Here is a 26337-nt window from a genome sequence, read left to right as displayed (position 1 = left end):
AAAGAAATGTAAAAAAATATATATATAAAGCTAAAAAATAAAAAGTTATTACTGCGATTCATATATTTGTGACATCCAGTAAAATAATGACTCGTGAAAGAAATGATACAAAGTGTGACTATTGCACAAAATCCGACACGATATATGTAAGTTTTCTTCTGATAGGGATAGAAGTTGCTAGTCTTGTGTGACTTAGGGTTAAAGGTTTATGGTGCACAGTCCCCTCCATACAGATGGCCTATGGAGGGGCGCACGCATAATGACATCCCCCTCCCTCCTCATCTCTCCAGGTCCCATAAGATGTAATTATCAGGCCCAGTGTCCACATGGCTTGGCGGGCCGCTCACTACTGGTAGCTGCAGTGTTAGCTCAGACATTCCAATGCTGTGAGGCAGCAGTGTGAGGGTTGGTCACCCAGCCCAGCAATTACTGAGGCAGCAACACACCAACGCTCAGCTCTCATTCACAACACCAGGGATACTATGGCTTGTGACCAGCAGCCAGCAGAGCAGAAATGTGAGGCCGCCTTCACCCCAAGATCACACATGCCTGCAAACCATGCACTCTGTGCAGCTCCCGGGTAAGAACACTGCCTTATCTGTAGTAGCACTGACCATGTAACCTTACAAATCTGCAGACTACATTGTAACTTTCAGGTTATATACCATGTATTAGTGCGTCATATACAACGTAAATTTATCTTCACGCTTCTATATTAATCTGAATTTATAGGTCGTGATGGTCGTTTTCAGCAACTTGTGCAAAAGACTTTGTGAGACTCTGATAATGTGCAAGCTCGCTGGATATCAAAAGCTTTCTCTTCCTTGCTCTTTCTCTGTCAAGATCCTCTGCCAAAATTAGAAGGAAGCTTATGATATTTTTAATGCAAAACAGGTGTCTTGAAACGCATATTAAATCTGAGCCGGGGGTATTTATAAAGCAATGTCATGGGGGGTTTTGATATTTATGTATTTTTATGGGAAATGTTTTTTTTGTCGCACTTAGAATTGATGCTGTTTTGATGCAATTATGAAAATTGATGTAGAGAAAAAAATGCAAAACCAAAAAATCTAGAAAAATAATCAAAATCTACAAAACCAAATCCAAAAATAATGAAAATTTTTAAATAAAAATACAGAAATCTATCGGCGTAATAAAATGTGCAAAACGAAATCCAAAAATAATGAAGATTTACAAGTACAAGAATCTTCAAAGATAATGAAAATAAAGAAACAAAAATAATAAATTTAAAAATCCAAAAATAATGGAAATAGGAAAATCTGCAAAATGTAAATGTACAAACAGATGCACATGGTCAAGACTGCAAATAAAAAATTTTGATGCACTTTCTTTATTCTACAGGCGATCACTTTTTTTTTTTTTTGCAATGTGTGGATGGGATTAGCTAGAATCCCATGCACTTTTCAGGTATGAATCATGCCCATTATAGTCTATGGGGTCCATGTGCTTTGCCAGCACATCACTTGCAATTGTGATTGTATTCCGTCTGGGGATCTCCATGCGGACCCCTTCTGGACGGAATACAAGCGTTAGTGTGAACCAACCCTAAGTTGCAAAATTGTGCTCCAAAATTTTGGTGCATTTGTCTGGTGTGAACTAAGTCAACTATCAGGAGGTGAAAAGTTGGACCAGACAGTCTAATAATTTGCATCAGATTTATTAAACCGCATCAGACACTTTAGGAATCAGGTGCAGTTTAAGGCTAAAGCCCCATGTAGCAGGTCACAGCAAAATAAGCAACATGGGAAAAAGCACGTCGGTAACGTATGCGCAGTGCTTTTCACATAAAGTCCGCAGAGGTTACATGCTGTGTATGGAGGGGTCTGGGTTAATGGCCGAAATAGGACATGACCTATACTGATGGTGTAAACTTATACTAGACAATCTTAAGATGCGTCAGCCACTGAGACACATCTGGTGCATTTGAAGATGATCTATTGTCAGTTTGCATACAAAGAAATGCAGCAAAAAAAAAGTTGCGTTATACAGTACCTGCAAAGTGAGTGAGACACTACTTAAGCCACATTCATCAGCCACACAGTCTGTTTGAAGCTCAGTCCCACTTAAGTGAATAGGGCTGAACTGTGATATGAAGATTGGTTTCAGGAATGAGACATATTAAGACAACACACATGCGTCTTCCTTCTGCTACATCCTTTGGCTGAAAAAAAAAAAACAGAGAATCTGCAACAAAAGAAGTTTTTCATCAACATGTGGCCTCAGCATCAAGTGGGTTTCCAGGACTATATTGATAAGGTATCCTTATGATATGTTATCAATGGGGTCTAACACCCTGGGACCCTTGCTGATCAGATTTCTGAAGTGGCAGTAGCACTCATGACTCTTTTCTCACACTTTACAACTATAGCTCAGCCACACTCAAGTGAATACCAAGTACAGCCCCTATAATATGTACAGTACTGTGCTTGGTATTCAATAGATGCCTCAGCTTTCACCAGAAATCTGTCATTGATATCCTTAGGATAAGTCATCAATATGTTATCTCATCAATATATAAGTACCAGAAAACCTCATACGACAAATTCCTGACATAGCGAAAAAAATGCTGTAGAAAAAAAGTGGTGGAAACTCGTCATGAATTTTTTTTTGCATTGTGTGGATGGGATTAGCCAGGATCCCATCCATTTTGCAGGTAATGTAAAATGCAACGTTTTTTTTTTTTTGTTTGGTTTTTTTTTGCTGCAGTATTTCCAACACGGCCAAAATGCAGTGTTTTCGGAACGTGGAGCCCTGGGCTTAAGTACTGGGCTCCAGTTGCTGTTATGCCATAACAAATACTTCGGTATAACTATCCCTGTTCTGTGGCACCTACAGAATACAGCCCATTGTAACAAGTGTTGTTGAGCACTGTGGATACTGACGTCTTTGCGGTAGAACATGTATATCTGCCTATTGTCCGCCGTGTACAGTCCACTAAGGGAAAGTGCAGCATAGACTAGTTTTGTTAGTTTCATAATAGGCGATAAAGACGACAAACATTCAATTACTCAGCAGAAGGTCAGGGTTATGCAAACAACCAGAAGCACATCCCATATGCTGGGAGTTTATTGACCCTGCTGGGCTACAAGTACTTTGAGCACTTCATCATATAACGTTTGAAGACAAGGAGTTGGCCATCTGTATGCCAGCAAATCTGTGAGGTGCCATATTCTCCAGCTGTCAGTGATGCCGTGCACTCTAGTGCCAGTACTCCAGACACAAACCTACAGATCACCTTGGAGCTCGTAGGGTCTATCTGTACACTGTGTGGATGGCCATGTTATATAGATATTAGGGCAGATCGTAATTCTGTCCTAGTTTTAGAGTGCGTAGACATGACTTATCACAGTGTCTCATGGTGTACGATAACTCTAATCTTTAGAAAATTTTGTCTGACTTGGCTTAGTGTATGATTCATTTTGACACCAAAAATTTTGGCACAATGTAGTATAAACAGTGGCAATCCAAGCCACGACCTCTTTCCCACTAAACCATGTCCAATTGTGTTGACACTTCTGAAACATGTCACGTGTGTCAGGAATATCTATTGTTTTTCACTGCATTAAAGGGATTCTATCTTACAGAAAACGCTTTGTTAGCTAAACATATGCCTGAATAGCCTTCAAAAAAGACTATTCTGGTGCTCTAGTAACTGCAAATGACCCCATGGTTTATTGTTAAAAACGAAGGAATTGTATATGTAAATGAGGCTCATGGAGCACCCTGGGCGTTCTCCAGGGCTCCGAGCACCCCCCGCATCATACCTCTGAAAAAACCCCACCATTGCTTGCAGGGGTGAGCCTGGGCTTTCTGCCGCCTGAAGCGGTGTCAGAAAGCTCCCCCCCCCCCCGGAGGAGGGGTGGAGCTGAGGGGGTGGGGTCGCAAGAAAGGGGCGGGGCCGAGCGGGAGGGGCGTGACCAAGCGGAGCGAGCGGCGTTTGCAGGCAGAGAGCAGGCAGGGACCTGCCCTCTGCCTGAGTGTGAGGGGCGGCCGCTGGAGAAGCGCTGCCCAAATACACTGCTCGCTTCCCGTGTCGGGCTCCAGACACGGTGACGCTAAGCCAGTCCAGGACAGCTGGACTGGCTTAGGTCAGCAAAAATGCCGCCCTCCCGAGGCCCTGGCATAGCGCCGCCTGAAGCGGTCGCCTCATGGGAGGTGCGGCACTGATTGCTTGTGCTCTGTATGCCCTCCTCTTCCAGACATCCTGTACCGCCTATGTCTTCTCCATTGTCACTCCACTGCTGAAATCTCAGGCTTGTGCAGTACTGCTCCGCCATTTTGGTGTAGTTCGCTATATACTGCTCAGTATGCTCAGTTCTATAGCGAACTACACCAAATGGCGCTTGGATATGCGCAGAACCGCTTAGAACAGAGAGGTACTGCACATGCCCAAGATTTTAATAGCCTATTTTAAAGGCTATTTAGGCATATGTTTAGCTAAAAAAAAACATTTTCTGAATGATAGAGTCCCTTTAATGTAATAAATGTCTAAAATGAGATGCAACATTTTGTGTCAAAAATCCATCAGATTTTGTTACACCAGAAATCAGATGCAGTTGCAATAGTAAATGTAGTCACTGGATTTAAAGGGGTTCTCCCCATTTTAAAAATAAGATGACTGTAAATTTTATATTGGCGTGGTCAGATTGTTGGAAACTGATTTAATTTTGGGCACAATGAGTATACTCTTCCATGTTAGCTGGGGGTCCACCTAGGAATTCAACTGTTCACCCATGTGCCAGTCTGAGCCTGGCAAAACCCATTATTTTAATCTAATATCTCTAAATATATTGAAAGATAACTAATATAACTAATCTAGCATAACTGTGGATATTCTTTACTGAAGGCGGTCTAGTTTTCAGTCCATTTTTCATAAATAATATTCTACATAGTGATGATGACGGTCTGAAGATTCAGGTTCTTCCTAGTCCTGAAAAAAACTTCAGCATTTATCTTTATAATTAGAGATGAGCGAACAGTGTTCTATCGAACTCATGTTCGATCGGATATTAGGCTGTTCGGCATGTTCGAATCGAATCGAACACCGCGTGGTAAAGTGCGCCATTACTCGATTCCCCTCCCACCTTCCCTGGCGCCTTTTTTGCTCCAATAACAGCGCAGGGTAGGTGGGACAGGAACTACGACACCGGTGACGTTGAAAAAAGTAGGCAAAACCCATTGGCTGCCGAATACATGTGACCTCTAATTTAAAAGAACAGCGCCGCCCAGGTTCGCGTCATTCTGAGCTTGCAATTCACCGAGGACGGAGGTTTCCGTCCAGCTAGCTAGGGCTTAGATTCTGGGTAGGCAGGGACAGGCTAGGATAGGAAGGAGAAGACAACCAACAGCTCTTGTAAGAGCTAAATTCCAGGGAGAAGCTTGTCAGTGTAACGTGGCACTGACGGGCTCAATCGCCGCAACCCAGCTTTCCCAGGATCCTGAATGGAATACACTGTCAGTGTATTCCCGTATACCCGATATATACCCCGATACCCGTTCCAACGGTGTGCCCCCCCACCTTCACCCCAGAAATACCCTGCAAGTCCCCTAGCAATAGAATTGGGGCTATATACACCCACAATTTTTACTACTGGTATACAGTGCCATTGTCTGACTGGGAATTCAAAGAATATATTGGGAATACAAATACCCTCATTTCTTGCTACTGCCATATAGTGCCAGTGTCTGACTGGGAATTCAAAGAATATATTGGGGTTACGTGCACCCACAATTTTTACTACTGGTATACAGTGCCATTGTCTGACTGGGAATTCAAAGAATATATTGGGAATACAAATACCCTCATTTCTTGCTACTGCCATATAGTGCCAGTTTCTGACTGGTAATTCAAAGAATATATTGGGGTTACGTGCACCCACAATTTTTACTACTGGTATACAGTGCCATTGTCTGACTGGGAATTCAAAGAATATATTGGGAATACAAATACCCTCATTTCTTGCTACTGCCATATAGTGCCAGTGTCTGACTGGGAATTCAAAGAATATATTGGGGTTACGTGCACCCACAATTTTTACTACTGGTATACAGTGCCATTGTCTGACTGGGAATTCAAAGAATATATTGGGGTTATAAATACCCTCATTTCTTGCTACTGCCATATAGTGCCAGTTTCTGACTGGTAATTCAAAGAATATATTGGGGTTACGTGCACCCACAATTTTTACTACTGGTATACAGTGCCATTGTCTGACTGGGAATTCAAAGAGTATATTGGGAATACAAATACCCTCATTTCTTGCTACTGCCATATAGTGCCAGTTTCTGACTGGTAATTCAAAGAATATATTGGGGTTACGTGCACCCACAATTTTTACTACTGGTATACAGTGCCATTGTCTGACTGGGAATTCAAAGAATATATTGGGGTTATAAATACCCTCATTTCTTGCTACTGCCATATAGTGCCAGTTTCTGACTGGTAATTCAAAGAATATATTGGGGTTACGTGCACCCACAATTTTTACTACTGGTATACAGTGCCATTGTCTGACTGGGAATTCAAAGAGTATATTGGGAATACAAATACCCTCATTTCTTGCTACTGCCATATAGTGCCAGTTTCTGACTGGTAATTCAAAGAATATATTGGGGTTACGTGCACCCACAATTTTTACTACTGGTATACAGTGCCATTGTCTGACTGGGAATTCAAAGAATATATTGGGGTTATAAATACCCTCATTTCTTGCTACTGCCATATAGTGCCAGTTTCTGACTGGTAATTCAAAGAATATATTGGGGTTACGTGCACCCACAATTTTTACTACTGGTATACAGTGCCATTGTCTGACTGGGAATTCAAAGAGTATATTGGGAATACAAATACCCTCATTTCTTGCTACTGCCATATAGTGCCAGTTTCTGACTGGTAATTCAAAGAATATATTGGGGTTACGTGCACCCACAATTTTTACTACTGGTATACAGTGCCATTGTCTGACTGGGAATTCAAAGAATATATTGGGGTTATAAATACCCTCATTTCTTGCTACTGCCATATAGTGCCAGTTTCTGACTGGTAATTCAAAGAATATATTGGGGTTACGTGCACCCACAATTTTTACTACTGGTATACAGTGCCATTGTCTGACTGGGAATTCAAAGAGTATATTGGGAATACAAATACCCTCATTTCTTGCTACTGCCATATAGTGCCAGTTTCTGACTGGGAATTCAAAGAATATATTGGGGTTACGTGCACCCACAATTTTTACTACTGGTATACAGTGCCATTGTCTGACTGGGAATTCAAAGAATATATTGGGGTTATAAATACCCTCATTTCTTGCTACTGCCATATAGTGCCAGTTTCTGACTGGTAATTCAAAGAATATATTGGGGTTACGTGCACCCACAATTTTTACTACTGGTATACAGTGCCATTGTCTGACTGGGAATTCAAAGAGTATATTGGGAATACAAATACCCTCATTTCTTGCTACTGCCATATAGTGCCAGTTTCTGACTGGGAATTCAAAGAATATATTGGGGTTACGTGCACCCACAATTTTTACTACTGGTATACAGTGCCATTGTCTGACTGGGAATTCAAAGAATATATTGGGGTTATAAATACCCTCATTTCTTGCTACTGCCATATAGTGCCAGTTTCTGACTGGTAATTCAAAGAATATATTGGGGTTACGTGCACCCACAATTTTTACTACTGGTATACAGTGCCATTGTCTGACTGGGAATTCAAAGAGTATATTGGGAATACAAATACCCTCATTTCTTGCTACTGCCATATAGTGCCAGTTTCTGACTGGGAATTCAAAGAATATATTGGGGTTACGTGCACCCACAATTTTTACTACTGGTATACAGTGCCATTGTCTGACTGGGAATTCAAAGAATATATTGGGGTTATAAATACCCTCATTTCTTGCTACTGCCATATAGTGCCAGTTTCTGACTGGGAATTCAAAGAATATATTGGGGTTACGTGCACCCACAATTTTTACTACTGGTATACAGTGCCATTGTCTGACTGGGAATTTAAAGAGTATATTGGGAATACAAATACCCTCATTTCTTGCTACTGCCATATAGTGCCAGTGTCTGACTGGGAATTCAAAGAATATATTGGGGTTACGTGCACCCACAATTTTTACTACTGGTATACAGTGCCATTGTCTGACTGGGAATTCAAAGAGTATATTGGGGTTATAAATACCCTCATTTCTTGCTACTGCCATATAGTGCCAGTGTCTGACTGGGAATTCAAAGAATATATTGGGGTTACGTGCACCCACAATTTTTACTACTGGTATACAGTGCCAATTTCTAACTAGGAATTCAAAATGCGCAAGGCTCCCGGAAAGGGACGTGGACGAGGCCGTGGGCGAGGTCGGGGGAATGGTTCTGGGGAGCAAGGTAGCAGTGAAGCCACAGGGCGTCCCGTGCCTACTCCTGTGGGGCAGCAAGCATTGCGCCACTCCACAGTGCCAGGGTTGCTTGCCACATTAACTAAACTGCAGGGTACAAACCTTAGTAGGCCCGAGAACCAGGAACAGGTCTTGCAATGGCTGTCAGAGAACGCTTACAGCACATTGTCCAGCAGCCAGTCAGACTCTGCCTCCTCTCCTCCTATTACCCAACAGTCTTGTCTTCCTTCCTCCCAAAATTCCGAAGCTTTACAGAACAATAACCCAAACTGTCCCTGCTCCCCAGAGCTGTTCTCCGCTCCTTTCATTGTCCCTCAACCTGCCTCTCCACGTCACGATTCCACGAACCTAACAGAGGAGCATCTGTGTCCAGATGCTCAAACACTAGAGTCTCCTCCATCTCCGTTCGATTTGGTGGTGGATGACCAGCAACCCACCCTCATCGACGATGATGTGACGCAGTTGCCGTCAGGGCATCCAGTTGACCGGCGCATTGTGCGGGAGGAGGAGATGAGACAGGAGTTGGAAGAGGAAGTGGTGGATGATGAGGACACTGACCCGACCTGGACAGGGGGGATGTCAAGCGGGGAAAGTAGTGAGGATGTTGAGGCAGGTGCAGCACCAAAAAGGGTAGCTAGAGGCAGAGGCAGAGGTCAGCAGCTTAGGCGAAGCCAGGCCACACCCGGAATCTCCCAAGATGTTCCAGTTCGTACCCAGCCCCGAAAAACTCCCACCTCGAGGGCACGTTTCTCGAAGGTGTGGAGTTTTTTCAAGGAATGCGCCGAGGACAGATATAGTGTTGTCTGCACAATTTGCCTCTCGAAATTGATTAGGGGCTCTGAGAAGAGCAACCTGTCCACCACTTCAATGCGCCGTCATTTGGAATCCAAGCACTGGAATCAGTGGCAGGCAGCAACGGCAGGACAAAGGCCGCCTGCCGTTCACGCCACTGCCACTGCCTCTGCCACTGCCTCTGCCACTGCCACTGCTGACTGTGCTGGCGATGCACTCCAGAGGACGAGCCAGGACACCACTTCATCTGCCTCCGCCACTTTGTTGACTTCTACCTCATCCTCCCCTGGTCCTGTCTTATCTCCTTCTCCTGCACCATCAAAGGCACCATCAGGCGTTTCTTTACAACAACCCACCATCTCTCAGACATTGGAGCGGCGGCAGAAATACACTGCTAACCACCCACACGCGCAAGCCTTGAACGCCAACATCGCTAAACTGCTGGCCCAGGAGATGTTGGCGTTCCGACTTGTTGAAACTCCCGCCTTCCTGGACCTGATGGCAACTGCGGCACCTCGCTATGCCGTCCCTAGCCGTCACTACTTCTCCCGGTGTGCCGTCCCCGCCTTGCACCAGCACGTGTCACTCAACATCAGGCGGGCCCTTAGTTCCGCGCTTTGCACAAAGGTCCACTTGACCACCGACGCGTGGACAAGTGCATGCGGACAGGGACGCTACATTTCACTGACGGCACACTGGGTGAATGTAGTTGAGGCTGGGACTGCTTCCCAAACTGGCCCGGTGTACCTCGTCTCCCCGCCTAACATTCCTGGCAGGGACACGAGAAGAACACCCCCCTCCTCCTCCTCCTCTACCGCCTCCTCCTCCGCCACCGCCTCCTCCTCCGCCACCGCCTCCTCCTCCGCTGTTAGATTGACCCCAGCTACGAGTTGGAAACGTTGCAGCACTGGCGTTGGTAGACGTCAGCAGGCTGTGCTGAAGCTGATCAGCTTGGGGGACAGACAGCACACTGCCTCCGAGGTGAGGGATGCCCTCCTCGATGAGACGGCAATATGGTTTGAGCCGCTGCACCTGGGCCCAGGCATGGTCGTTTGTGATAACGGCCGGAACCTGGTAGCAGCTCTGGAGCTTGCCGGACTCCAACATGTTCCATGCCTGGCCCACGTCTTCAACCTAGTGGTGCAACGTTTCCTAAAGAGCTACCCCAATGTTCCAGAGCTACTGGTGAAAGTGCGGCGCATGTGCGCCCACTTTCGCAAGTCGACAGTAGCCGCTGCTAGCTTAAAATCTCTCCAGCAACGCCTGCATGTGCCACAACACCGGCTTTTGTGCGACGTCCCCACACGCTGGAACTCAACGTTTCAGATGTTGAATAGAGTGGTTGAGCAGCAGAGACCTTTGATGGAATACCAGCTACAAAACCCTAGGGTGCCACAAAGTCAGCTGCCTCAGTTTCACATCCATGAGTGGCCATGGATGAGAGACCTTTGTGACATCCTACGGGTCTTTGAGGAGTCCACAAGGAGGGTGAGCTCTGAGGATGCGATGGTGAGCCTTACAATCCCGCTCTTGTGTGTTCTGAGAGAATCCCTGATTGACATCAGGGATAACTCAGATCACACAGAGGAGTTAGGGATAGCATCCGATCCGTCACAGCTGGAGAGTAGGTCCACACATCTGTCCGCTTCACTGCGTTTAATGGAGGAGGAGGAGGAGGAGGAGGAAGAAGAGTTGTCCGATGATGTGATGGTGATACAGGAGGCTTCCGGGCAACTTCGAATCGTCCCATTGTTGCAGCGCGGATGGGTAGACATGGAGGATGAGGAGGAAATGGAGATTGAACTTTCCGGTGGGGCCAGAGGAGTCATGCCAACTAACACTGTGGCAGACATGGCTGAGTTCATGTTGGGGTGCTTTACAACCGACAAGCGTATTGTCAAAATCATGGAGGACAACCAGTACTGGATCTTTGCTATCCTTGACCCCCGGTATAAAAACAACATCTCGTCTTTTATTCCGGTAGAGGGGAGGGCCAATCGCATCAATGCTTGCCACAGGCAATTGGTGCAGAATATGATGGAGATGTTTCCAGCATGTGACGTTGGCGGCAGGGAGGGCAGTTCCTCCAGTAGGCAACCAAGTTCTCACCGGTCCACACAAACGAGGGGCACACTGTCTAAGGTCTGGGACACCTTGATGGCACCCCCTCGCCAAAGTGCCGCCACGGAGGGTCCTAGTGTCACCAGGCGTGAGAAGTATAGGCGCATGTTGCGGGAATACCTTTCCGACCACAGCCCTGTCCTCTCCGACCCCTCTGTGCCCTACACGTATTGGGTGTCGAAGTTGGACCTGTGGCTTGAACTTGCCCTATATGCCTTGGAGGTGCTGTCCTGTCCTGCCGCCAGCGTCCTATCTGAGAGGGTGTTCAGTGCAGCCGGTGGCATCATCACTGACAAGCGCACCCGTCTGTCAGCTGAGAGTGCCGACCGGCTCACTTTGATAAAAATGAACCACCACTGGATAGAGCCTTCATTTTTGTGCCCACCTGTGTAAAGCACCCCAACATGAAACTCCATGTCTGTACTCAACCTCTCCAATTCCTCCGCATCCTCATACTCATCCACCATAAGCGTTGCACAATTCTGCTAATACTAGGCTCCCTCCAACATGAATTGGTCCAAACTGGGGTTTTTAGAGGCTCCCTCCACCATGAATTGGTCCAAACTTGGCTGTTTAGAGGCTCCCTCCACCATGAATTGGTCCAAACTGGGGTGGTTAGAGGCTCCCTCCACCATTAATTGGTCCAAACTGGGCTGGTTAGAGGCTCCCTCCACCATTAATTGGTCCAAACTGGGCTGGTTAGAGGCTCCCTCCACCATGAATTGGTCCAAACTGGGTTTTTTAGAGGCTCCCTCCACCATGAATTTGCCCAAACTGGGCTGTTTAGAGGCTCCCTCCACCATGAATTGGTCCAAACTGGGCTGGTTAGAGGCTCCCTCCACCATGAATTTCCCAAAACTTGGCTGTTTAGAGGCTCCCTCCACCATTAATTGGTCCAAACTGGGCTGGTTAGAGGCTCCCTCCACCATGAATTGGTCCAAACTGGGGTGGTTAGAGGCTCCCTCCACCATGAATTGGTCCAAACTGGGCTGGTTAGAGGCTCCCTCCACCATTAATTGGTCCAAACTGGGCTGGTTAGAGGCTCCCTCCACCATGAATTTGCCCAAACTTGGCTGTTTAGAGGCTCCCTCCACCATGAATTTGCCCAAACTGGGCTGGTTAGAGGCTCCCTCCACCATGAATTGGTCCAAACGGGTTTTTAGAGGCTCCCTTCACCATGAATTGGTCCAAACTTGGCTGTTTAGAGGCTCCCTCCACCATGAATTGGTCCAAACTGGGGTGGTTAGAGGCTCCCTCCACCATGAATTGGTCCAAACTGGGTTTTTTAGAGGCTCCCTCCACCATGAATTGGTCCAAACTGGGCTGGTTAGAGGCTCCCTCCACCATGAATTGGTCCAAACTGGGGTGGTTAGAGGCTCCCTCCACCATTAATTGGTCCAAACTGGGCTGGTTAGAGGCTCCCTCCACCATGAATTGGTCCAAACTGGGCTGGTTAGAGGCTCCCTCCACCATTAATTGGTCCAAACTGGGCTGTTTAGAGGCTCCCTCCACCATGAATTTGCCCAAACTGGGCTGTTTAGAGGCTCCCTCCACCATGAATTTGCCCAAACTGGGCTGGTTAGAGGCTCCCTCCACCATGAATTGGTCCAAACTGGGGTTTTTAGAGGCTCCCTCCACCATGAATTGGTCCAAACTTGGCTGTTTAGAGGCTCCCTCCACCATTAATTGGTCCAAACTGGGCTGGTTAGAGGCTCCCTCCACCATGAATTGGTCCAAACTGGGTTTTTTAGAGGCTCCATCCACCATGAATTTGCCCAAACTGGGCTGTTTAGAGGCTCCCTCCACCATGAATTGGTCCAAACTGGGGTGGTTAGAGGCTCCCTCCACCATTAATTGGTCCAAACTGGGCTGGTTAGAGGCTCCCTCCACCATTAATTGGTCCAAACTGGGCTGGTTAGAGGCTCCCTCCACCATGAATTGGTCCAAACTGGGGTTTTTAGAGGCTCCCTCCACCATGAATTGGTCCAAACTTGGCTGTTTAGAGGCTCCCTCCACCATTAATTGGTCCAAACTGGGCTGGTTAGAGGCTCCCTCCACCATGAATTGGTCCAAACTGGGTTTTTTAGAGGCTCCCTCCACCATGAATTTGCCCAAACTGGGCTGTTTAGAGGCTCCCTCCACCATGAATTGGTCCAAACTGGGGTGGTTAGAGGCTCCCTCCACCATTAATTGGTCCAAACTGGGCTGGTTAGAGGCTCCCTCCACCATTAATTGGTCCAAACTGGGCTGGTTAGAGGCTCCCTCCACCATGAATTGGTCCAAACTGGGGTTTTTAGAGGCTCCCTCCACCATGAATTGGTCCAAACTTGGCTGTTTAGAGGCTCCCTCCACCATTAATTGGTCCAAACTGGGCTGGTTAGAGGCTCCCTCCACCATGAATTGGTCCAAACTGGGTTTTTTAGAGGCTCCCTCCACCATGAATTTGCCCAAACTGGGCTGTTTAGAGGCTCCCTCCACCATGAATTGGTCCAAACTGGGTTTTTTAGAGGCTCCCTCCACCATGAATTGGTCCAAACTGGGCTGGTTAGAGGCTCCCTCCACCATGAATTGGTCCAAACTGGGGTGGTTAGAGGCTCCCTCCACCATTAATTGGTCCAAACTGGGCTAGTTAGAGGCTCCCTCCACCATTAATTGGTCCAAACTGGGCTGGTTAGAGGCTCCCTCCACCATTAATTGGTCCAAACTGGGCTGGTTAGAGGCTCCCTCCACCATGAATTTGCCCAAACTGGGCTGTTTAGAGGCTCCCTCCACCATGAATTTGCCCAAACTGGGCTGGTTAGAGGCTCCCTCCACCATGAATTGGTCCAAACTGGGGTTTTTAGAGGCTCCCTCCACCATGAATTGGTCCAAACTTGGCTGTTTAGAGGCTCCCTCCACCATTAATTGGTCCAAACTGGGCTGGTTAGAGGCTCCCTCCACCATGAATTGGTCCAAACTGGGTTTTTTAGAGGCTCCCTCCACCATGAATTTGCCCAAACTGGGCTGGTTAGAGGCTCCCTCCACCATGAATTGGTCCAAACTGGGGTGGTTAGAGGCTCCCTCCACCATTAATTGGTCCAAACTGGGCTGGTTAGAGGCTCCCTCCACCATTAATTGGTCCAAACTGGGCTGGTTAGAGGCTCCCTCCACCATGAATTTGCCCAAACTGGGCTGGTTAGAGGCTCCCTCCACCATGAATTTGCCCAAACTGGGCTGGTTAGAGGCTCCCTCCACCATGAATTGGTCCAAACTGGGTTTTTTAGAGGCTCCCTCCACCATGAATTTGCCCAAACTGGGCTGGTTAGAGGCTCCCTCCACCATGAATTGGTCCAAACTGGGGTTTTTAGAGGCTCCCTCCACCATGAATTTCCCCAAACTGGGCTGTTTAGAGGCTCCCTCCACCATGAATTGGTCCAAACTGGGTTTTTTAGAGGCTCCCTCCACCATGAATTGGTCCAAACTGGGCTGGTTAGAGGCTCCCTCCACCATGAATTGGTCCAAACTGGGGTGGTTAGAGGCTCCCTCCACCATTAATTGGTCCAAACTGGGCTGGTTAGAGGCTCCCTCCACCATTAATTGGTCCAAACTGGGCTGGTTAGAGGCTCCCTCCACCATGAATTTGCCCAAACTGGGCTGTTTAGAGGCTCCCTCCACCATGAATTTGCCCAAACTGGGCTGGTTAGAGGCTCCCTCCACCATGAATTGGTCCAAACTGGGGTTTTTAGAGGCTCCCTCCACCATGAATTGGTCCAAACTTGGCTGTTTAGAGGCTCCCTCCACCATTAATTGGTCCAAACTGGGCTGGTTAGAGGCTCCCTCCACCATGAATTGGTCCAAACTGGGTTTTTTAGAGGCTCCCTCCACCATGAATTTGCCCAAACTGGGCTGTTTAGAGGCTCCCTCCACCATGAATTGGTCCAAACTGGGGTGGTTAGAGGCTCCCTCCACCATTAATTGGTCCAAACTGGGCTGGTTAGAGGCTCCCTCCACCATTAATTGGTCCAAACTGGGCTGGTTAGAGGCTCCCTCCACCATGAATTTGCCCAAAGTGGGCTGGTTAGAGGCTCCCTCCACCATGAATTGGTCCAAACTGGGTTTTTTAGAGGCTCCCTCCACCATGAATTTGCCCAAACTGGGCTGGTTAGAGGCTCCCTCCACCATGAATTGGTCCAAACTGGGGTTTTTAGAGGCTCCCTCCACCATGAATTTGCCCAAACTCTGCTGGTTAGAGGCTCAATCCACCCTGATTTTCAAAACAAATGTTGGTGCCAACCTCAACTTACTACAAGGGCCAAATTCACTGCTGGTGACAAGCTCTCCTCACTGCAAGTGCCAAATACACATGTTTCAAGGTGTTTTCCTACTGTCAGAGAGGTGGTATTGAGTGTGTAAAGTGTGTAGTTGTTAGGCTGTGATGTTGGGGTAATAGAGGGTCTTTGGTGTGTTAGATGCCCCCAGACATGCTTCCCCTGCTGTCCCAGTGTCATTCCAGAGGTGTTGGCATCATTTCCTGGGGTGTCATAGTGGACTTGGTGACCCTCCAGACACGGATTTGGGTTTCCCCCTTAACGAGTATCTGTTCCCCATAGACTATAATGGGGTTCGAAACCCGTTCGAACACACGAACATTGAGCGGCTGTTCGAATCGAATTTCGAACCTCGAACATTTTAGTGTTCGCTCATCTCTATTTATAATATTTCTATCTGTTGAACAAGTTATTTATTGTCAGTAAATCAGATATTTTATATATTGTGATCACATTACGCAGCAATGGTTCTATCCCCAAGCATAGACGAAGAGAAATGTGCGAAGAGAAGTGTTGCCATGTGGCATCCATTGTGATTTTTGACTATTCTGCCATGACAAAGCTACATTTGGAGGTATCCATATTCATAGGAGTCTTTCTTTTCCCAGCTGCCGGGTCATTGTACCCCCTCCCCCTCTCTACTTATCATTTCTTGGGTTATTCTTATTTAAAGCTTTTTGCACATGGTTGTCACATTTGATATTTCACGTTGCTGTTTGTTTGAGTCACTTTTTCTCTTGCTTTTGTGAGTACAGATAATTCACAGTATATTATAATGATAATTATTCTTGTATCCGTATTGTGTATAGTAAACATTCACTTTTTATCTAATGTGCTGTCTGTACATGGGTCACTATCCAGCAGACCCTGGCACTATTATTGCTGTCATTCTGCTTACTTGCTGTCACCCTGTTACTTATCTTCTGCTGTTTCTTCGCTTTACTTCCTTTGTATGGTCTTATCTGTATAACTTCTTACTTTCTTTACTGACTTACTTTCTGTGTGGGCGCCTAGGGAGGTATAGCTATTTTGCCAAAAACTATCTACACTATATGAGCTGCATTAGAGCCTGATCATGTTAGGAATTTCACTGTTTGTATTCCTGTTTCTTCATTTTGTAGCTATCGCTTTAAAGTTACCATGCTCACCTGTAATATTTTGGCTGGGTCTTCTCAGCCTGTCAGATCTTTAAGATGCAGGCCCAGTCAGTGTTGCCTCACCATCCAATCCTGGTCTGAGGCAGGGTATTACATCTTGGCTTTAGTACTAGATATTTGTCTAACCCCTCATTCACATCTGCATTGGTAATCCGCGTAGGGACCCCCCTGAATGGAATACCAAAAACACTGGCATGCGGTGTGCCAGTGAAAGCACACAGACCCCTAGACTATAATGGGGTCCATGTGTTTGCCGTGAGATCTCCGCACAGAACATGTGGACAGGAAAGTAGTTCACAATCTACTTTCCTGTCCGAATGACTCATGCAGAGATCTCGCGGCATGCACACGGACCCTATTATAGTCTATGGGATTCATATGCTTTCACTGCACACTGCTTGCTAATGCGTTCGGTAGTCCATTCCCCCATGCGGACTTCCGGAACGGACTACCGAACGCAGATGTGAACCAAGGGTAAGATTGTTTTGGCAGCTGGACTTCACCTGTATACTCCCCGTACCCTTTCCTGGCAGTGCTGATCTCCAGGTTACTGACATTTGGTTTGCTCTCCTGAATTGTCCCTCTTTTACTGATTTGGCCACCTGGATTTGACTATGGCTTGAACGCGGAAGCACCTCTGGTTACATTTTGGTAATTTTGCACTTTACTGTTTCGACCTTGACTTGTTTGTAGCCCTATTGGTTATTCCTTAGTTTACCTGGTAGCTAATTTTTGGGTTTGTAATCTGGGTGCTGAGCTGCAGCAGTATTGGATTTTAGGTAGCTGCTCACTTACTGACAGTAGACATTAGGGCATATAGGGGAATTTCTCAAACAGCAATTTCAATAGAGATCAGGGAATGTCTTATTTCATAAGAAATCATTAAATGCAGCGAGATGAGTAAATAAACATATATACAATATTATTATTATTATTATTATTATTATTATCAAAGCTCTCCTACTCATCTCCCAAACGAATCCAACAGATTAAAACTTTATAATAGTGAACAGATGTACAGTATTCAATAATAAAACCTAGTGTGTCCCACAAAGCTCTCAACTAAAGTTACAGAAAAACATAATTTGTTGTACTCTACTTATATAGCAAAATCCTTTATCAGTCTGTCCATAATAAGGGAAAGTCCATTGGGTTAGACAATCCTCCAGACAATGTATATCCAACAAGGCATAAGGCAAAGTGACAGTTAATACACACTATTGGGGTAAGCCAAGTGTGCACATGATTACATCAAACACTACAGAGTGTCACCTATTTATCACAAGACACCAAAGAGCATGTAGTTAGTGGGACATCCCAGAAGATGTGAGGTTACTTATTCTGGACGCAGTCCATATATCCTCATGTACTACAAGCAGGGAGCAGATTAGACATTGGTAGGTGTGCACGGGAGGATTAGTGCTGTGTACTCTTCTTGATCATGTTCCACCTCACTTGCCTCTAGCAGGAATGTCAATGGTCACACGTTGGCAATGTAGGACTAGCTTCAAATAGTCTATGATCAGATCAGCACAGAATGGACGTTATTTGGCACATGCTGAATATATCAATGTCTCTAGTATCCAATCATCCAGCCACTAAAGCTATGATGAAATGTACAGAGTATTAGGAGCTCTCAATTGACTACTATGGATGCTGAGCAGTATTGCAGCTGTCTGATCTGTTTTCTTCATCTCTCCATTGAAGAAGCTGATGATTTTCACATACAAGAATACAGACATTAGGGAGATGTGAAGATACATTCTTCAGATTGGTAGATAAGGAGTCTTTTCAGTTGATGATGTTTGAGTCTACATTCGCCCCCCCCCCTTCCCAAGTTCTAGATGAGCCGTGATCAGTGTTTGAGTAAAGTGCATTACAGTTTACCCAGAGTAGGACACATTCAGGGACACTGTCACTTTCTTTGTAGCCCACATAGATTTCAAGATCTCGCTGATTAAAGTGGAGGTGAATATACTTGCAGCTTCACTTCAACTGGTGTGCAGGAGAGCACACATACAGTCGTGGACAAAATTGTTGGTACCTCTCCTTTAATGAAAGAAAAACCCACAATGGTCACAGAAATAACCTGAATCTGACAAAAGTAATAAATAAATAAATAAATAAATAGAAATTCTATGAAAATGAACAAATGAATGTCAGACATTATTTTTCGCTTGAACAGAATTTTTATAAAAATAAAACTCATGACATAGCCTGGACAGAAATGATAGTTCCCTTAATATTTTGTTGCACAACCTTTTGAGACAATCGCTGCAATCACACGATTCCTGTAACTGTCAATGAGACTTCTGCACCTCTCAGCAGATATTTTGGCCCACTCCTCATGAGTAAACCTCTCCAGTTGTCTCGGTTTGAAGGGTACCTTTTCCAGACGGCATGTTTCAGCTCCTTCCAAAGACGTTCAATAGGATTTAGGTCAAGGCTTACAGAAGCCCACTTCAAATAGTCCAACGTTTTCCTCTTGGCCATTCTTGGGTATTTTTACATGTGTTTTTTGGGTGAATATCCTGTTGCAAAACCCATGACCTGCAACTGAGACCAAGCTTTCTGACACTGAGCAGCACATTTCTCTTTAGAATCACTTGATAGTCTTGAGATTTCATTGTACCCTGCACAGATTCAAGACACCCTGTGACAGATGCAGCAAAGCAGCCCTAGAACATACTGTAGCAAAGCCTCCTCCATGTTTCACAGTAGGGAGAGTGTTCTTTTCAAGATATGCTTCATTTTTCCATCTGTGAACATAGAGCTGATGTGCCTTGCTAAACAGTTCGATTTTTGTCTCATCTGTCCATAGGACATTCTCCCAGAAGCTTTGTGGCTTGTCAACATGACGTTTAACAAAGTCCACTTTGTCAGATTTAAGTTATTCCTGTGACCATTGTGGGTTTTCTTTCATTAAACAAGGGGTACCAACAATTTTGTCCACGTCTGGACCTTATAGTCCAGGGAGAACAGAAAATGTTATTATCGTCCTGTCCCTGTCACTTCAAATAACCCCAGGGCACTTTTGTTAATGATATTTCCCCCCAACCCCATTTAACTCACCAATCGTTTTGCTGAAAAATGTAAAAATAGATTTTATCCCCTTGTTAATAAAATAACAAATAAAAAACACAAAATTATCACATCCATAACAGCCCTTAAAATAAAACCTTAAACTTCTGATGCCAGAAATGACGCTTTCTGATCATCTCGCCTCTCAAAATCAAAAAAATAATACAAACTGTAAAAAAATACAAGGTCTCGTAAAGCTACAGTGAAATAAAATGGAAAAAGTTATGAACGTGGGAATGCAGAGAAAGATAAAATGTTACTGGTTTAAGGTTAAAATGTGTTAGATCACTAGAGCATTGAAATGCACATATGGTGTAAGAGTTCTAGGCTAGATATATATATATATATATATATATATATATATATATATATATATATATATATATATATCCAATCCACTAATTTGTTTACTGCAGTTTTTTTAGCCCCTACTATTCCCAATTGCAGCATGTGAATTATACCTACGGAAACACCAGTTGCTTCCCTATAGGTATGATGGAAGCAGAAAGTCCGCAGAGGAAAACTCAGTGTACTTTCTGTGAAAGTGAGAGGCCGTTTGATATAGGATGCATTGTTTCTCCTTTTGGAGCCAGTAGGAAGGAGGAAGAAAGTGTGAAAATACACGAGCTACACCATGGGGATATAGAAATGAATCAAAAATACGGCTACCACACTGACAATGCACATGGTCATGTGCATGAGACTTAAGTCAACGACTGACCCTGTAACAGGCCTTGTAACATGACTAGGGTTGAGCCGATATTGACTTTTCAGGATCGATTTTAAAATCCGATTTCCGATCATTTTTCATTCGAACCCGATCTCGATCCCAATGCAAGTCAATGGGATTTTTTTATTAATTAATTTTAAAGGCAATCCTACCCCCCTGGTGTCCACTTACCTGCAGAGATGGCTGGTCCTGTGCCCCGTGCCTTCATTCTTCGCCTCACTGCTGCTCCATGCAGCTTTTCTTCCTTCGCTGCCCCCTCCCTGCCAGGTTAGGAGAGTGTGGGCGGGTTAGGAGAGTGTGGGCGGGTACTGGGAGGGGAGACGTCACATCTCCCCGCCCTGTACCCGCCCACACTCTAAGCCACAAGCCCCGCCTACCTAGCGCTTTAAACACTAACCTGGGAGGCGGGGCAGCGAGGCAAAAAGAAGGAGGGCACCGGAGCAGCCAATGTTACCATTGATGCCTAGCCGAACAGACTGGACTTTGATGAGAAGTCTTGATAGAATATCTGCTGTAGTAACTGCGTAGTCAGTAATGTTTCCATATGATGGTTCATGTTACATAATAATTCTCATTTCTTTGGTGGTATCTCCTGGGATGGGACCTGAACATCACCTTATAACATCACACTGAAGATGTGCCAGTCTATACCTGTATTATAGAAATGTCTATTTATCAGTTTGCCAGCTTTGTAGCCAAGTGTATTGCGGTATTTTATGGCATTGAAGATCTTATAGCCAAAGTGAAGAGAGACCAAAATCAGCTATGTTTCATATGGCCGCCTCCAGTTAGCAGAACATTATCCAGTTGTAGGTCCCAGTGCACAATTCCATTTCTGTGTAGGAATTGCAAGCCACAAATGATTTCTGCTGCTATAAATTGTATGGTTCGCACGTTGAGCTGGTTCTCCATTACGTAATTGAGCAAATCTCCACGAGCCAGCTTAGTGACATAATATAAATCATGTTTAGTGTAGAACGCAGTATAACCATGAATTAAAAACTTACTTTTGTGGGCAACCTTCAAGACTGGATTTTCTACTATGGCAGTGACTGATGGCTATTAAGTTTTTCTTTTCACAAGTTTAATTACAAATGACACCCATGGCCAATATTATTTTGGCATAAATTCCTTGTGCAAGGACACTATGGAGGATACATTTATCCATGGTAAGAGGACCAGCAGCCTTCTTTTGTTTTCTACTGGGGTCATCCCAATGGTCTGAGATGCCACCTTGAATCCCCCCACACACACACACCCATTTCCTTCCTTCTCTACTTTTGCGCTGCCATCTGCTATATGGATACTACGTTGACCCACACTAGCTTTGTGTCTTTCTTACATATATTCTGTTTGTTTGATTTTTAATATATCTGACATCTGCCACGTCTGTCTTGCACAGCTTAGAATACTCCCCATATCCCTAGTTTCTGGGAGATTTATTAGTTCAACCTGCTTAGGCAATTTCTTCCAACTCTCTAGTGGAAGATCCTTCCCTTTATCTGTGAGGTCTTCTTCACCTAGCACCGCCAGCATTCCTCTGTGAGAACATTCTCCTTTCTTTATGTTTCTTGTTGAATCATTCTTCTTTTTTCTCCTCCTGGAGCCAATGTTGTGCTAAAAGACAACAAAGAAAAGAAATGAGAAAGGAGATATATAATGTGGGGAAAGTAGCTCGGTAAGAGCAGTGGTGTGGACACAACCAGTCAGAGACAGGGACACAAATCTTGCAGCAAAACCCAGTTTATTTTAAAAAACAGCAAAATAAATAAATCTTTGTCAGGCAGAGGATTAGCAAAATGAAATACAGTCTTCAGGCAAAAAGGAAAAACAAAACCTGCTCGTCCGAGCACTAACTAAACGGAAAATACTAACTGTTCATGTGGCTTCCTATCAGCCACATGAATCAACCAAAACAACACTATACCATCACACAAGGCTCTCCGTGTCAGGACAGACCCAGCCACTTCCTCTCCTCCCGGGATCTGCCCTGCGGTGCAGCCTTTTATGGCCCAGTATTGAGCCTATGACCCACACCTGGGCTGTAGCTTATTCAAGATCCTCCCTGGACCACACATATGTCAGGAATATGGGGGAGATATACTGTGACTCCTGTCACCTTCTCACAATATACACAATGACAAAATCCACGAGTGAAGCCGACCACTCCTGAAGCCCTGGGACATCTGCAGTTCTTTATGGTATTGTGTGCAGTATGATCACTACACTTATGTCCCATTATACAAGATGCATATATTCTATACATTTATATCCTGTATGATTTTTAAGACTTTGTTCACATCATGCTTGGCTCACTCAATTGGGTATACATATACTGCAGAATAGGGATTCATGTCTTTTTAGGTCTATTGTTTATCTAATTTAAGCTTTTGTAATACATGCCGTATATATGATTTTTGGGGATCTCTTTGACTATGTCTGCCCATTGCATTCTATCGTAAAAAGAACCAAAGCATCTTCTAGTTGTTTTCTGGTTATTTTTCTTATATGCTGAATAATATAACAGATAAAGCAATGTTACATCAGGTGTTTGACATATAAGTCTGTAAAGAAAAGTTTATAGATGCAAGTCCCCAGTGTGTTATGAACAAAGCCCTGACTTCTATATAGTGTCAGTAATGTGTGTAACCATCAAGACACCTAATGGCTTTCTCTAAGGCCTCGTTCACATCTGTGTCGGTAATCTGTTCAGGGGAGTCCGCTTGGGGACTCCCCGAACGGACTACCGAACGCATTGGCAATCGGTGTGCAGTGAAAGCACATGGACCCCATAGACTATAATGGGGTCCGTGTGTTTGCCGCGAGATCTCCGCAGGGAACATGCGGACAGGAAAGTACCTTGTGATCTACTTTCCTGTCCACATGACTCATGCGGGCAGCCCGTGGCAAGAACACGGACCCCATTATAGTCTATGGGATCCGTGTGCTTTCACTGCACACCAATTGCCAATGCGTTCGGTAGTCCGTTCGGGGAGTCCCCAAGCGGACTCCCCTGAACAGATTACCGAACGCAGACGTGAACCAAGGGTTACTTGTCTCCAAGCCATTTTTAGCAATGATAGTGTAACATGCAGGTGTATCTCTTCTAGACCTCGCTATGTGGCATGGAAGTCACACCCTACCCTTCCTGAATTCTTTGGCACAGGCTCTAAAATAACAGAGTGAGATAACCAGTATAACTTATTGCCATCTGTTGACTTCTCCTATATGGGATCTCTGATGTCCATAATATGATAGTTAATCATTGTCTGGTCCTATTCACCTCTTTGACATGCCAGGATCATACAAGGTTTTTGGTTTCTCTTCAGCAATCTAACAAACTTCAAACGCTGGCGTCTTCCGTATAGGTACAAAAATATAATGAAAAGTGATGCATTTCCGCTGTGTGGGGTGTTGTTGTGTTTTTGGGGGGTTTTTTTGCTCCGTTTCACAATGTAGCTTTTGGCCTTAGGATAAGTTCACATGGAAGAATCTGCATAGATTTGGAGGTGGAAAAAAAGCAATGCATTGCTTTAAGTTGGGTTCACATCTGCGCCTGGTATCCGTCGGCTTGCAAACTGTGGAAAATGCATTTTTTTGCTGCTGTGGAAAGGTAGTTGGGAAAAAATTCAGCATTTTAGACTGGGCTCCATGTGAATAAACACCATCGTTTAACAGTTCCTGCAAGGTGAATAGGATTCTAATGAACCCATCCACACACTGCAGAAAAATACTCGCAGCAGAAATGTTGCCATTTCCAAACCTGTTGTTGTTTTGGAAATCGCAGCATGTCAATTATACCTGCGGAAACGCTGTTAATTTACCCATAGCTATAAAGGAAATCTCTGCATACTTTCTGTGATGCGTTTTTTTGCACCAGCCCGCTACGTGGGGTTTAGTCTTAAAGTAGCAGCAAAGTGAAGAGATTTAATTTAAAGGGGTTGTCCACCTTCAGAGAATCAACAATAAAAATAAAGTAGTGGCTCACCAGATCTCCATTTGATGGTCCAATCTTCAGGGTGCACGGCTAGAAAATCCAGGACTCCTGGGGCAATCAACAACACGTATGATACAAAATATATTTCAGTCCGCACTCCTGAGATGTCCTTTTTCTTAAAATTTTACTTTTAATTTTCCATGTGAAAAATGGGTAAATACAATACATACAAGACAACGTGACAGTGAAGACACAAAAGTGTTTTAAAATCCCATTTTCAAGGTCTGGCTGACGCGTTTCCGGGTACGCTTTACCCCTTAGTCATAGCCAGACTTGTCCACCTTCAGACCAATATTAATAGATAAATGTTATTGTTTGTACAATGAAAAGATATACAATTTTCCAATATACTTTCTGTATCAATTCCTCACAGTTTTCTAGATTTCGGCTTGCTGTCATTCATTCTGTTACTTCTAGAGGATAAAACTTTGACCATGGTCATGTGATTTACAGTCCATGGTCATGTGATGAGGACACAGGTGCTGCTCCTAACCAGGCTGTCTGATTACTGTGCTGTGCGCCTGTGTGCTCATCACATGACCATGGACTGTATATCACATGACCATGGACTGTATATCACATGACCATGGACTGTATATCACATGACCATGGTCAGACTTTCATCCACTAGAGGTAACAGAATGAATAATGCAGAGATCTAGAAAACCGGGAGGAATTGATACAGAAAGTATATTGGAAAATTGTACAACTTTTTATTGTACAAAACAATAACATTTGTCTCAATATTGGTCTGAAAGTGGCCAACCCCTTTAATCTCATCCACACATTACAAGAATAAAAGCTGCAGAATAGACATGGTTAGAAATAAAGCGTGTGTTTTTGGAAAACAGAGCATCTCAATTTTACTTGGCGAATCGCAAGCGCTTTCCCTATAGGCTAAGTAGAGGAATTAAAAAAGCAAAAATAAACTGGAAGGACAGTTGAAATAAATTGGAGGACTTTTTATTTATTTGTATTTTTTTTTTGCATACCAGCAATGTAAGATTCACAAGGTAGATTGAGCTGCATGAAATTAAAGTTTTGGATGTCACACTTTTCGAAAAGATTGAACCCTGCTATATGTACCAAGACAGACTGTGATATTAAGAGCTGTCAGTTTTGGAATGGAAACATTAAAAAAAAAAAAAAAAAAAGTTCATAAGGGTAAGGAGGAAACGTATGTATTTCATCCAACAGAAAGAAGTTACCCAATGGAAAAAGTGAAAAGGGTAGTCCAAGTAGAAAAACAATCACAAAATATTACTAAGAAATATATATATAAAAGACAAAACCTGGAACATGTTATGATGGACCTGCCTTTTGATCACTGACTTTTTTTTAGAGATGGGAGTAAAGTAAGACATAACTGGAGCAAACATTGGTACTTTTTGAAAAGCGATGTGCTATTATAGAGTCTCTCCCTGTGGCACCAAAAAATGGTAAATATGAGAGCAAATATGATGAAGAATCGCCTGGTGGCAGGAGTAGTAAAATAAGATGAAAAAAATAAAAAAAGGCTGAGATTTTTTTCTTTAGTGTGAAGGAAAGAATACAATATACTGAAGGTGAACTAATAAACTGTAATGGCACATTTTTAGGCTAAGTTCACATGGTTGCAGTTGTATTTTTCAATCAAAACATGACGTTAAGGGGGCATTCACACGGAGTAAAGTGGCGCTGATTCTGCCATAACTGGTGGCAGAATCAGCACGGCTAAAAA

The 26337-nt window shown here is 44.4% G+C and overlaps 1 protein-coding gene across 6 annotated transcripts in view; it reads left to right on the top strand.

Moving 5' to 3' along the window:
• The first annotated feature begins 480 nt into the window (after positions 1 to 480).
• Positions 481 to 26337, top strand: part of PLCE1 (phospholipase C epsilon 1) — a 172918-nt gene continuing 147061 nt past the window's right edge. For all 6 annotated transcript variants that reach the window (XM_075257889.1, XM_075257890.1, XM_075257888.1 and 3 more), the window contains exon 1: positions 481 to 580. The gene's annotated coding sequence lies outside the window, so the exon portion shown is untranslated. The remainder of the gene's footprint in view (positions 581 to 26337) is intronic.

The sequence above is a fragment of the Leptodactylus fuscus genome, chromosome 10 (assembly GCF_031893055.1).
Source record: "Leptodactylus fuscus isolate aLepFus1 chromosome 10, aLepFus1.hap2, whole genome shotgun sequence".
Classification (NCBI taxonomy): domain Eukaryota; kingdom Metazoa; phylum Chordata; class Amphibia; order Anura; family Leptodactylidae; genus Leptodactylus; species Leptodactylus fuscus.
This window is presented reverse-complemented; position numbering and strand designations above follow the sequence as displayed.